The following is an 11520-nucleotide window of genomic DNA, read 5'->3' on the forward strand; positions in this document are numbered from 1 at the left end:
GTTGTTATCTATCTGTTATCAGATTTTGCCGCATCTTTAAACTTGATGTGAACCAGGTTGCAATTTTCTGAATATCGGGTTGTGGTACAGGGCTGGACAAAGGGCATAGTTATATACTAAGGTTTTGTGGCTTATTTTTACTTTTTATTATTAGTAGTTACACAGGACCAGTTTTTGCAATACAAGTGAGTCAGATTTCTACAAGTTTTTTATTGGTTCTGTCTTGCATCCGGGACAGGCATAAAACCTGTTCTGGCTGATGGACATTTTTCTAGCCTGTCTTTTTTATTTTTGTCTATCTTGAGGAGTTCTTAATAGGACTCCTGTGGGACTAGTAAACCGGGGGCCTGTGTCTTTTATTTTTTTTTTGCTATATATATATATTTTTTTTTAAGTTGAAATAGAGGTCTGGAAACCAAGTCTTTATAGGAGCATTCTCGGAGGTCTTATTTAAGACCTCTTGATTATTAAAATTAATTATCTGTCAGGTCAGGCTAAATGGCCGGTGGGGATTAGCGTCAAAAACTACACTAGAGACGGCGCAGGGAAGAAGGGTAAACAATAAGTAAGGAGTTAGATACGAGAGAGTCTTATCTTGAGCGGGTCCGCGGAGCGTTGGAGTTTTCACGTCTTAAGTGGTGTTGATCCGGACGTCTCTGGAGCAGCCTTGGCGTGGGATGCGTGGATCTAAGTGGAGATTCCGTCAACCTTTATGGCTGGAAGGGGTGACTGGTCAGGATAACAATGTAGGGTTCTTTCCACCGAGGCTCTAGTCCTTGAGTGCGATGCCGTCTAACGTAGACAGAGTTTCCCACCTGGAAGGGGTGACTGGTCTGTGTATGTCTTGGTTGGTACAGTTCTGCCAAGGGGGCCCAGATTTGGGCCTGTACTGCTTGGAGTCCTTTTAGCCGGGCCTGTAGGTCAGTCTTAGGATCGGAGGGGGAGAAGGAATTAAGCAAGGTTGACAAAGGGGGAGGTCCTCCGTAGAGGATTTCATATGGAGTGAGCCCAAAACGGTTAGGTGTATTCCGGGCCCTTAACAGAGCTAAGGATAGGAGGCGTCTCCAATCTTTTAAACCAGTCTCTAAGGTTAATTTAATAAGGGTCTCTTTTATTGTTTTATTTATTCTTTTTACCTGTCCTGAGCTCTGGGGTTTATAGGCACAATGTAATTTCCAATTAATCCCCAATATTCTGGCGAGCCCCTGACTTACCTGAGAAACGAAGGCCGTCCCGTTATCTGACCTAATTACCTTGGGAAGTCCGAATCTAGGAAAGATTTCTTCCAAAATTTTCTTGGCTACTATGTGTGCCGTTTCTTGCCGGGTGGGGTAGGCTTCTACCCATCCTGAAAAGGTATCTACAAACACCAGTAGGTACTTATATCCAGCATAGTGAGGTTTTACTTCAGTGAAGTCTATTTCCCAATAGACTCCTGGGCGGTTATCACGAGTTTGTTTCCTTTCTGGCACTCGGGTAGCCCCAGCGTTTACCTGCTGACAGACCTTACAGGCAGATGTCACTTGTTCTACGAGGGTACTTGTCTTTGGGATTAGAAAGTCAGTTTTTTAATCAGTAATTTTAGCTTTCAATTATTTAAGTGTGTCCAGGCATGCATCTGCTGGATCATTGCCAGGGCCTCCTTGGTTAGCATTGGGGGTTCGTCAGTGCTGCCAGCAGTTATGCCCCCGGGATTTTTTTTCTTGGCCTAGCCGTGGGGGCTGAGCCTCTTTAGGGACCCCTTCTGGGGGTCCGGCAGGTGACACAGGGCGGCTGGGCTGGGGGCTGCCCTCAGGACTGGGCTCTGTGCCTTTTTGCAGGGAACTTTCCGAATGGCAACTCTGGTTGCTGTTCTCATCATTGAGATCCAGCAGGATGAGAGGGCCACCCCCTCGGGGACTGGCGCCCCTGCCCCGACGTTCCCGGCCACGGGATCTCTTTGCCCCGCCACCTGCCCGCCTTCGTTCCTCTTCCTGGGGGTCCACCACTGGCACTTACTTGAAGATACGAAGGGAAGTGTTGCCTACAGTCACTCATTGCTTCTTCCATTTTTGGACCTTCTTGATGGTCGCCATTACCTTCTTGATGTTATCTTCGGCCCGGCTCCGGGTCTCGGCCCGTACGGTCCGGCCGGCCATGCCGGCGTGGCTGGGGCCGGAGCCGAGCCCGCGGCGGGGCCGCCTCCCGTCTGGCGGGCTCAGGCTTGGCGCCAGGCCCGGGCGCCGCGCTCTCGGCCTGCCGTTCCTCCGGGAGTTGGCCGCGCCCTCTTTTGTCCTTAACGCCTCCGCGAGTCCCCTGTTCTTTGCAGTAGGCACACTGGTCTTTTTCCACTTTTGGCCGTCTCCGCTTCTTTCCCTCTCTCCCTGGTCCTTTCTTTCTCACAACTGCTGCCAGGATTTTTGTTAAATGCTTATCCTTTACTCGGTTTTTACGATCCTCTCGCTCTATCTGTTCCTTCGCTAACCTGGCTTCCCTTTCCTTAGGGGTTTCTTTCTTATCTTGGCCAAATTTGTGGGGCGTTTCCCTGCCCCTTTGAGACCCGCCAACAGAGCCTGGCGATAGATTTGGAGACTCTCCCTACCTGGTGCCGTTTCATAGTCCTAGTCCGGGCGGGTGAGGGGAAATCCCTCGTCTATTTTATTGGGAAGTTGGGTTGGGAGGCCTCCTGGTCCTGGCACATTTTTCCGGGCCTCCAAGAGGACTTGCTGCCTTTTTCAGTGGTTAAGAGGACCTGCAGGAGTTGCTGGCAATTATCCTAGGTGGGCTGGTGGGTGAGGAGAATGGATTCTATTAACGAGGTTAGGGCCTGAGAGTCTTGGGAAAAGGAAGGGTTATGGGTCTTCCAGTTATAGAGGTCAGAGGCAGAGAAGGGCCAGTACTGGACTGTGTGACTGACAGTACGGAGGGGAAAAAGGGAGGATTGCTAAGTGGAAGGGCCTTCTGGGTCCTCAGTCCGCCGCAAGCGGAGACGAGGAGGTGTCGGCGGCGGCGTCCGAGGGGTGAGTTTGGGCGGGGCTGGAGGAGGAGACGGGGTGGAGGGAGGGGCCGAGGGAGAAGTTGGAGAAAGGGTAGGGGTCGAGGCGGTAGAGGAAAGAGCTGGGGACAAGACAGGGGGCAAGGGTGAAGCGTAAGGTGGAGGTCCCCGAAGGGGGTTTTGAGGTGGAGGAGGCAGGGGTTCGAGAAGGAGGAGGTCCCTCTGGGGTTTATCTGGGAGGACTGGCTTATGCGGGTCCGGATTCCGATTCTTTGGGGCTTCTAAGGCAAGGAGGGTAGATTGGGATGGGGAAGGGGAATGGAGGAAGGGTTTCACCCAAGAGGGAGGGTTTCGGACCAGATCCTCCCAAGTAATTATGTAGGCCACCTGGTCTGGGTGTCCGTGTGGCCCAGGATCCATCACTGTTGCTTTAACCTGTAAGATAATTGGGAGGTTAAATGTTTCGTCCCGGGGCCACCCAACATGGAGGGTAGGCCACTTGGACGAGCAGAATTTTCGCCATCGTCCCTTACGGAATTCTATGGAGAGGTTGTGGGCTCGAGCCCGAACGTCAGGGAAGTGAGTCAGGGTCAGAGACAAAGGAGTCGTCAACGTCTGTCTTATTTCGTCCACGTATAACAAACAAGGACAAAACAAAAGTAACAAAAACAAAGACCAGACAAGTAAGGAGAAGCCGCGCGGCCAGAGAGTAGCGCCACAAGATTACAAAATATTCAGACGGCAGGGGCGGCCTGCCTACAGATTTGAGGAGGCTGACCGAGTCATTAGCCTTCTCCCAGACTACCGCCAGGGCGTCCCCCAGGGCGAAAAGTGGGAAGGTGCGGGACACGTCTGTCCCCCTTCCCCACTTAATTCAGAAGGAGTACTCTCCAGAGTTCAGAGTTAGCCGGCAAGACAGACAGAACAAAACGAAGGTACCTGGTAGGTCCGTTCAGTCAGCAGTCCGTGGCCCGGGCCAGATAGGTCTCCGCCGGATGGGTCGGGGGTCCTCGGACGACCCCACTTCCCGGCCAACGCACCAAATGTTGGAACCGAACTGTCGATTCCTTCCTGGGCAGGGGTCGCCGCGAAGGATCACCGACACGAGATTCACAGCAGAGAGTTATTTATTACTAGCGCGCTAGGGTCCCAAGTTCTAAGTTGGCCCTGGGACCCCGACTGCTTGTTACAGGCTGTTTATATAGGCAAATACAAGTTCAAACACAGCTTAGGGCGCGAAATTCAAACAAAGCTTTAGGCGCGTGGTAATTGGGTCTGTCTATGGCCTGAGCAAGGTGTCTTATGCTAATTGGTTAGAGCAGGACCTTATGAGGTTTTTTCTTGGAGTTGCTGATTCCGGGAACTTCGAGGCAGGGTGGGACCCCCGGAATTGGCAGGGTGGGACCCTATCAGGGTGGGACCTTATTGAGGCAGGGTGGGACCCTATCCAGAGCCACCTGGTGTTAATTTTTTCTATATGAGGCCTATTTTCTAAATTTTATGAGGCCTAGTTTCAATCTAGGTCCTAATTTTCCTATACGTTAACCATTGATTTTTTTCACATAATATGCCAATTAAATGCGATATCTTTTTTCATATTTATTTATTTATTTATTTATTTATTTATTTAAGATGGAGTCTCGCTCTGTTGCCCAGGCTGGAGTGCAGTTGCGCCATCTCGGCTCACTGCAAGCTCTGCCTCCTGGGTTTGCGCCACTTTCCTGCCTCAGCCTCCTGAGTAGCTGGGACTACAGGTGCCCGCCACCATGCCCAGCTAATTTTTTTGTATTCTTAGTAGAGACAGAGTTTCACCATGTTAGCTGGGATGGTCTCGATATCCTGACCTCATGATCCACCTGCCTCAGCCTCCCAAAGTGCTGGGATTATAGGCGTGAGCCACAGCGCCCAGCCTCAATGGGATATCTTTTAAAACTCCTTCCAGAGGTATTTAGTGAAGGATCAAAGACCTCCCCTCAGCAATATCTATGCTTTTTCCTTTCTGTCGTAAGAGAAACCTATGTATTAGCTCAGCAGGGGCACTGTTTCCAGCCTGTGCTGCAGCAGGGTGTGACCATGTGACCAAATCCTGACCAATGCTGAGTAAGCAGCAATATGGATGCCAATTCTAGGTTGTGCCATAAAAACAAGGGCAACGCCCTCCCATGTTGTCCCCCTTTCCCTAACCCCACTAGCTGGAATGTGGGTGGGTCACGAGTCAATTTCCAGCAGCCATCCTGAATCATGAGAAGTTGAACAGCTGAATTCACAGAGGTCACTGGAGGGTGGAGCACGTCAGAGAGGGTAGGAAGCTCCATACTTATCTGGAAAGGGTGGAAAACACGATGGAATGAGACAGGAAGAGCCTGCACCCCTGATAATAGTGGGACCACCCTCTACTCCCCTGGGCTGTAATTAGACTTGAGAAAAATGTGCTGTCTTATTTAAGCACACCGATTGGTTTGGGTCTGTGTACTCACCCAAACCTCATGTCAAATTGTAATCGCCAGTGATAGAGAAGGGGCCTGATGGGAGGTGACTGGGTCACCGGGGTGGATTTCCCCTTGCTCTTCTCGTGATAGTGAGTGAGTTCTCACAAGATCTGGTTGTTTAAAAGTATGTAGGACCTCCTCCTTCACTCTCTCTTCCTCCTTCTCCCGCCACATTAAACGTGCCTCCTTCCCCTTCACCTTCCTCCATGATTGTAAGTTTCATGAGGCCTCCCCAGCCCTGTTTCCTCTACAGCCTGTGGAACTGTCAATTAAACCTCTTTTCTTTTCTTTTTCTTTTTTCTTTTCTTTTCTTTTCTTTTTTTTTTTTTTTTTTTTTTTGAGACAGAGTTTTGCTCTTTTGCCCAGGCTGGAGTGCAACAGCGCGATCTCGGCTCACTGCAACTTCCGCCTCCCAGGTTCAAGCGAGTCTCCGGCCTCAGCCTCTTGAGTAGCTGGGATGGCAGGTGTCGGCCAACAGGCCCAGCTTATTTTTTTTGTATTTTTTTTTTAAGCTGTGATGGGGTTTCACCGTATTAGCCAGGCTGGTCTCAAACTCCTGACCTCAGGTGATCTGCCTGCCTCGGCCACCCAAAGTGCTGGGATTACAGGCATGAACCAATGTGCCCACCCTAAACCTCTTTTATTTATACCCAGTCTCAGGTAGTTCTTTATAGCAATGTGAGAACAGACTAATACACCACTCTTATTTTGGGTCTTTTTCTAACAGCAGCCAAGGCTGCATTCTAACTGTTAAAGGTTGGCTTATCAGTGATGCCACTATACCTATTAACCTTGAAGACAAAGTCCATTTTATTAAGGCTGCCTTACATTTATCAAATAAGGTTTGTCCTTGAGTCCTAAGAATACCTATATTAAGAATAAGGGGGAAAAAAGTGCTTCTTCTGTTCTCGACTCTCACACACCATTCTACACAATGCTTCTGACACCAGAAGTGTGGAGAGTTTTCTCTACACAGCAAGCAAGCAGCTCTCTAGAAGACACCTGCTGAGTGCTCTATATTTCAATTCTGACATTATCTCCAAGGAGATAGTGTCAGATCTCATAGGTCAAGGGCTCAATTTTACAAGGTTGCCCCCACTTGAAATGCCAATCACAGGTAGTATAAAAAAGTTGTCACCTATACTTCTTCGTGACTGGCTATAAACTGGGGTTCCCATAACCCCCTCCTCAGGTTTGATTAATTTGCCAGAGCAGCTCACATAACTCAGGGCAATGCCTTACTTACTTTTATCTGTTTATCATAAAGAATAAGACACAGGATGCAGATGAACAAGCAGAGTGATGCACCAGGTGTGGTATAGGGAAGGGCATGGGGTTTCCATGCCCTTTCTGGGGTGCTCCATCCTCCAAGGGTTCATGGGTTCAGCTACTCAGAACCTCACCTGAATCCCTTCCTTTTGGGTTTTTATGGAAATTTCATTACGTAGGGTAGGCATGATTGATTGCATTGCTGGCCACTGATGATCAGCTTGACCTTCAGCCTCTCTCCTCTCTCAGAAGCTTGAGGGAGGATGGAGACTGAAAGTTCCAAGCCTCTAACCACGTGGTTGGTTCCCTTGACACCCAGCCCCGCATCCTGAGGCTATCTCTGGGCTCACCAAGAGTCACTTCATTAGAACAAGCATTTCCTGTTACCCAGGAAATTCCTAAGATTTAGCAGCTCTGTGTCAGACATTCCTATCACTCAGGAAATTACAAAGGTCTTAGGAGCTCTGTGCCAGGAACCAGATATCAAAGACCAAATATTAGAACAAAAGTTTATCCTAGCACCTTTATCTAAAAAGACTTTAGAAGCTGTAAGTCAGAAAATGGAGGAAATAAGTAGTTCACCATATTACAAACTGTAATAGCATAAAGATGCTACAGATGGTCATGAACTATCAGGTAATTCAGAGATTCCCAAACTATTCGATGGAAATCTGAGACTTTTAAGTGATTAAGAAAAAGGATGCTGTGGTCAAATAACTTTGAGATATGTTACGTGCTATATTCCCCACTTGAGGACTCAGAATGTATATGAAAGTCTCTCAGAAGTCCTGAAGGAAAGAAATCTATTTAACTGCTTTTTTCCTCCTTTTGTAAAACTTAAAAAAAATGAAATGTAAATCAACTATCAACGGTACAGAAAACATACATTACAGCTCAATCAATTATTACATCATGACTATCCACTTGACCATCTCACAGGTCAGAAGATAGAGTATTGCAGCAGAGTTCAGCTGCTTCCTCATACTTCCTCCCACCAATATCTCATCTCCTCTTTTCTCTCCCAAGATGACCATTTTTCTCCATTTCTTTCTTTCTTTCTTTTTCTTTTCTTCTTTTTATTTTGAAATGGAGTCTCACTCTGTCGCCCAGGCTGGAGTGCAGTGGTGCGATCTCGGCTCACTGCAAGCTCCACCTCACAGGTTCATGCCATTCTCCTGCCTCAGCCTCCCAAGTAGCAATTTTCCCATTTCTAACACCTTAGTGCAGCTTTTCCGATTTGAACTTTATATAAAGGAAACCGTGAAGTATACATTTGTGTTTGGTTTCCCTCATTCAACATAATGTTTGTAAGATCCATTCATATGTTGGATGAAGTTTGGGTTGTTCATTGTCTTTGCTATAGAGTATTTCATTCTCTAATTATTCTAATTTAATTGTCCATTCTAACACCAATACTCGTTTGGATTGCTTCCCTTTAGAGGCTCTTATAAATAGTACTTCTGTGAACATTCATGTAGATGTCTTGTGCTAAGCTTGTGAATGTATTTCTGTATTGTGTATCTCTAAAAGAGACGTTGTTAGAATATCACATACCTTTGACTTAAATAGGTAATGTTAAACAGTTTTCAAAAGTGGCTATACTAGTTTACGCCCCCACCTGTAGTGTATGAGAATTTGAGTTGGTATTGTCAGAAATTTTAATTTTAGTTATTCTGGTGGGTGTGAAGTAGTGTCACATTATGGTTTTAATCTTCATTTCCCTGATGTCTTGTGAAGTCAAACACCTTTTCTGATGTTTCTAACCCTTGGAGTTTTTCTTAATGACATATCCATGCAAGTCATTTGCACCTTTTTTTTTCGGTTGCCTGGCTTTATTTTTATATTAATATTAAAGGGTCCTTTATATTATCTGTGGCTTGTTTCACTCTCTTAACAGTATTTTTGGATGAACAAAACTTATTAATTTTAATATAGTTCATTTTCATTAATTCTCTTTATGTTTAATGCATTAGTGTCAGATTTAAGACAGTGTTCTCTACCCCAAGTTAATGAATATTTCCTAACTTTATTTTCCAGAGTTTTATTATTTTACCTTTCACGTTTAGATCTATAATCCACCTGAAGGTAATTTTTTATGGCATGATATGTGGATTACATTTTACTTATTTTTTTCCAAATACAAATCCATTTGACTCAACACAATTTGTTGAAAAAAATTGTTTTCTGCCACTGTTCTACAATGCTACCTTTTTCTCATAAATTAAGTGTCCAAACATGCATAATCTCTTCCTGCATTCCACTCTGTTTCATCCATCTTGGGCCAGTTCCACACTTTCTTAATCACGGTAACTTTGTAAGTCTTTGTACACGGCAAAGCAATTTCCCTACCTTGTCCTTCTTCAAGAGTGTCTTGGCTCTTTCTATTTTTTCTTCTTCTTTAAGTTACTGAAAAATTTGTTCCACAATTTCTCAAGGTGATTATAAACTTTTGAATTTTTTATAGTTCTATTTATTTTGCTTCAAAATATTTGAAGACTATTAGTCACAGAATTTTGTAAGTTTTACACTTGCATTACAAATTGACACTTTTCTCATAACAAAATGTCTTTGTATCTCTAACAATGTTTTTTGACTTTAAATTTACTTTGCTTTTATTAATATAGCTACCCAAGTTTTCTTTTGTGAATCTTGCCTGGTTAATTTTTATACTTTTACTTTCAAACTTTCTGTATTCATACTTTATTTATTTCATACTTTATCAATAAAGTATGAAAGTCATACCTTATTGATCGTATTGTATTGATGTATTATTTTGTAAGTAGCATATTGCTATTTATGTAGTCCATTTACATTTAATGTAAAGCAGATAATTATGTTTTAATCATATTATTAACTCTTTTCTATTGTTCCAGCTATCTGTGCTTCTTTTTCTCCCCCTTTTCATCTTCCTTTGAATTTGTTAAGATTTTTTTTTTAAATTTATTTCTTCTCTCCCCCTTTTTGCTAAGTTGTTACAAGTATTTTTACTGTTCTTTTGCTGGTTAATTAGAGAATATAATCTGCATCCTTGTCTTATCAAAGTTTAATTATTAGTTGGTACTTTTATCTCTTCTTGGACAATACAAAACTCTAATAATACTCTAACTCCATTAGTCCTTATCATGAATGATATGCTATTATCTCTGTGCATTTTAATTATATATGTACACATGTATCTCCATCTTTTTGTTTCCTTTAATTAAGGCCTGATTAAGATAAATTTTCTGATTTTTATTTGCATAAAATTTCTTCATTCTTGAAAATATTCTCACTCATTATGGAATCTTAGGTTAACACTTTTTTCATCAGCACGTTGGATAAATGTGTCGTTACATTGTCTTCTATGAGAGTTTCTGCTATGATGTTAGCTGTCAGTCTAATTTTGACTGCTTTAAATGTAATGTGTTTATTTTTTTCTGGCTGGTTTTCAGAGGGTTTTTTTATTCTTTGTTTTTTGTTTCCAGCAGTTTTATCCTGATACACCTATCATTTCATTTTTATGTATTCTGCTGTTACTTTTATTTATTTTTATTTATTTTATTTATTTAGGGCTTCATGGATTTGTGGTTTGATGTCTTTCATTAGTCCTATGACATTCTCAGAGGATCTTTCCAAATATTTCTTCTAATCCATGCTGCCTCTTTTCTTGCTGTGGGTCTCCAGTTTCAGATAATTATCAGTGCTTGCTTTATATCCCTTAGCCTCTCTTTTGCATTTTCATTCCTTTTGTCACTCTTCACATTTCATTCTGGATATTTTCTTCTGACCAATTTTCCAAAACTCTGGTTCTCTTTTCAGTTGTGTTTAGTCTATTTCTGACTTCATCCATTGAGTTTTTAATATTGATCATTGTATTTTTAAGTTTCCATTCAATTCTTTCTTATGGTTTTCATTTCTTTGTCAAAAATGCTCAATCTTGCTGTTTTATTTCTTGAACTAATAATTACAGTTATAGGTCAGTATCTGGTACTTCCTTTCCAGGTTCCCTTGTGGGTCTATTTCTTATATCTGTTGTTTGTATTGGTTTTTATTTTAATGTTGTCCAGGCTTTTTCTCTACTTGGTTTTTATTATTACTATTAACAGTTAAGAATTGTGGCCCAAAACTTTGTAGACATAATTTTTGGCCTTAGATGATGCTAATTTTCTCCACAAAGGTATACACTACTTCTGGTAAGCAGTTCAGAACACTAGTAATTGAGGTTAACAAAATCCAATTTTAGAATCTGAATATGATGAAAAGCAAGGCTTAGTCCCTGAGAGAGATAACTTACTCACAAGCCAGCCTTACTGCTATTAATAGCCTATTGTCCTACAGGGTCTCAATACCAAGGAGATGGATTTCCAAGGGCTCCCCAGAGTGGAGCCTGGTTGTAATAAGAATTTTTTTTTTTTTTTTTTGACCCTGGTTCCTAGTACAGAGTTCTTAAAACCCATGGAATTTCCTGAGTGATAAAAATATCTTATTCTTCATGATGAGCTCCTTTGGATTACCCAAGTTTATGCTAATGAGGTGACTTATGATACGACCCCTAGATAGCCTCAACATGGGGCTGGTTAGTAGAAAGACCATGTAATTAGAGGGTTAAAACTTTCAGCCCTACCCATCACCTTCTGGGAAGGAAGAGGGTACTGGAGATTAAGCTCTATAAAAACTCTTGAACAAGGAGATTTCGGTAAGCTTCTGGGTTGGTGCTTGGGGGTGTCATGCCCACAGAGAGCATGAAAGCTTCATACATACACCCCCTCCATACCATACATTGCCCTCTGTGTTGCCTCCATCTGAAGT

General features: G+C 43.4%; 1 long non-coding RNA gene across 3 annotated transcripts; it reads right to left on the minus strand.

Moving 5' to 3' along the window:
• Positions 1-354: 354 nt before the first annotated feature.
• On the minus strand, positions 355-4149 carry LOC123573071 (uncharacterized). Of its 3 annotated transcripts, XR_012429502.1 has the most exons (3): positions 1999-2208; positions 1215-1360; positions 355-926 (listed from the first exon to the last, which is right to left on the minus strand). It is a non-coding gene; the product is annotated as an uncharacterized lncRNA (long non-coding RNA). The 3 variants fall into 3 exon arrangements; XR_012429500.1 differs by lacking the exons at positions 1215-1360; positions 1999-2208 and adding an exon at positions 3914-4149; XR_012429504.1 differs by lacking the exon at positions 1215-1360.
• Positions 4150-11520: the final 7371 nt, after the last annotated feature.

This window comes from Macaca fascicularis, chromosome 1 (genome assembly GCF_037993035.2).
Source record: "Macaca fascicularis isolate 582-1 chromosome 1, T2T-MFA8v1.1".
NCBI lineage: Eukaryota > Metazoa > Chordata > Mammalia > Primates > Cercopithecidae > Macaca > Macaca fascicularis.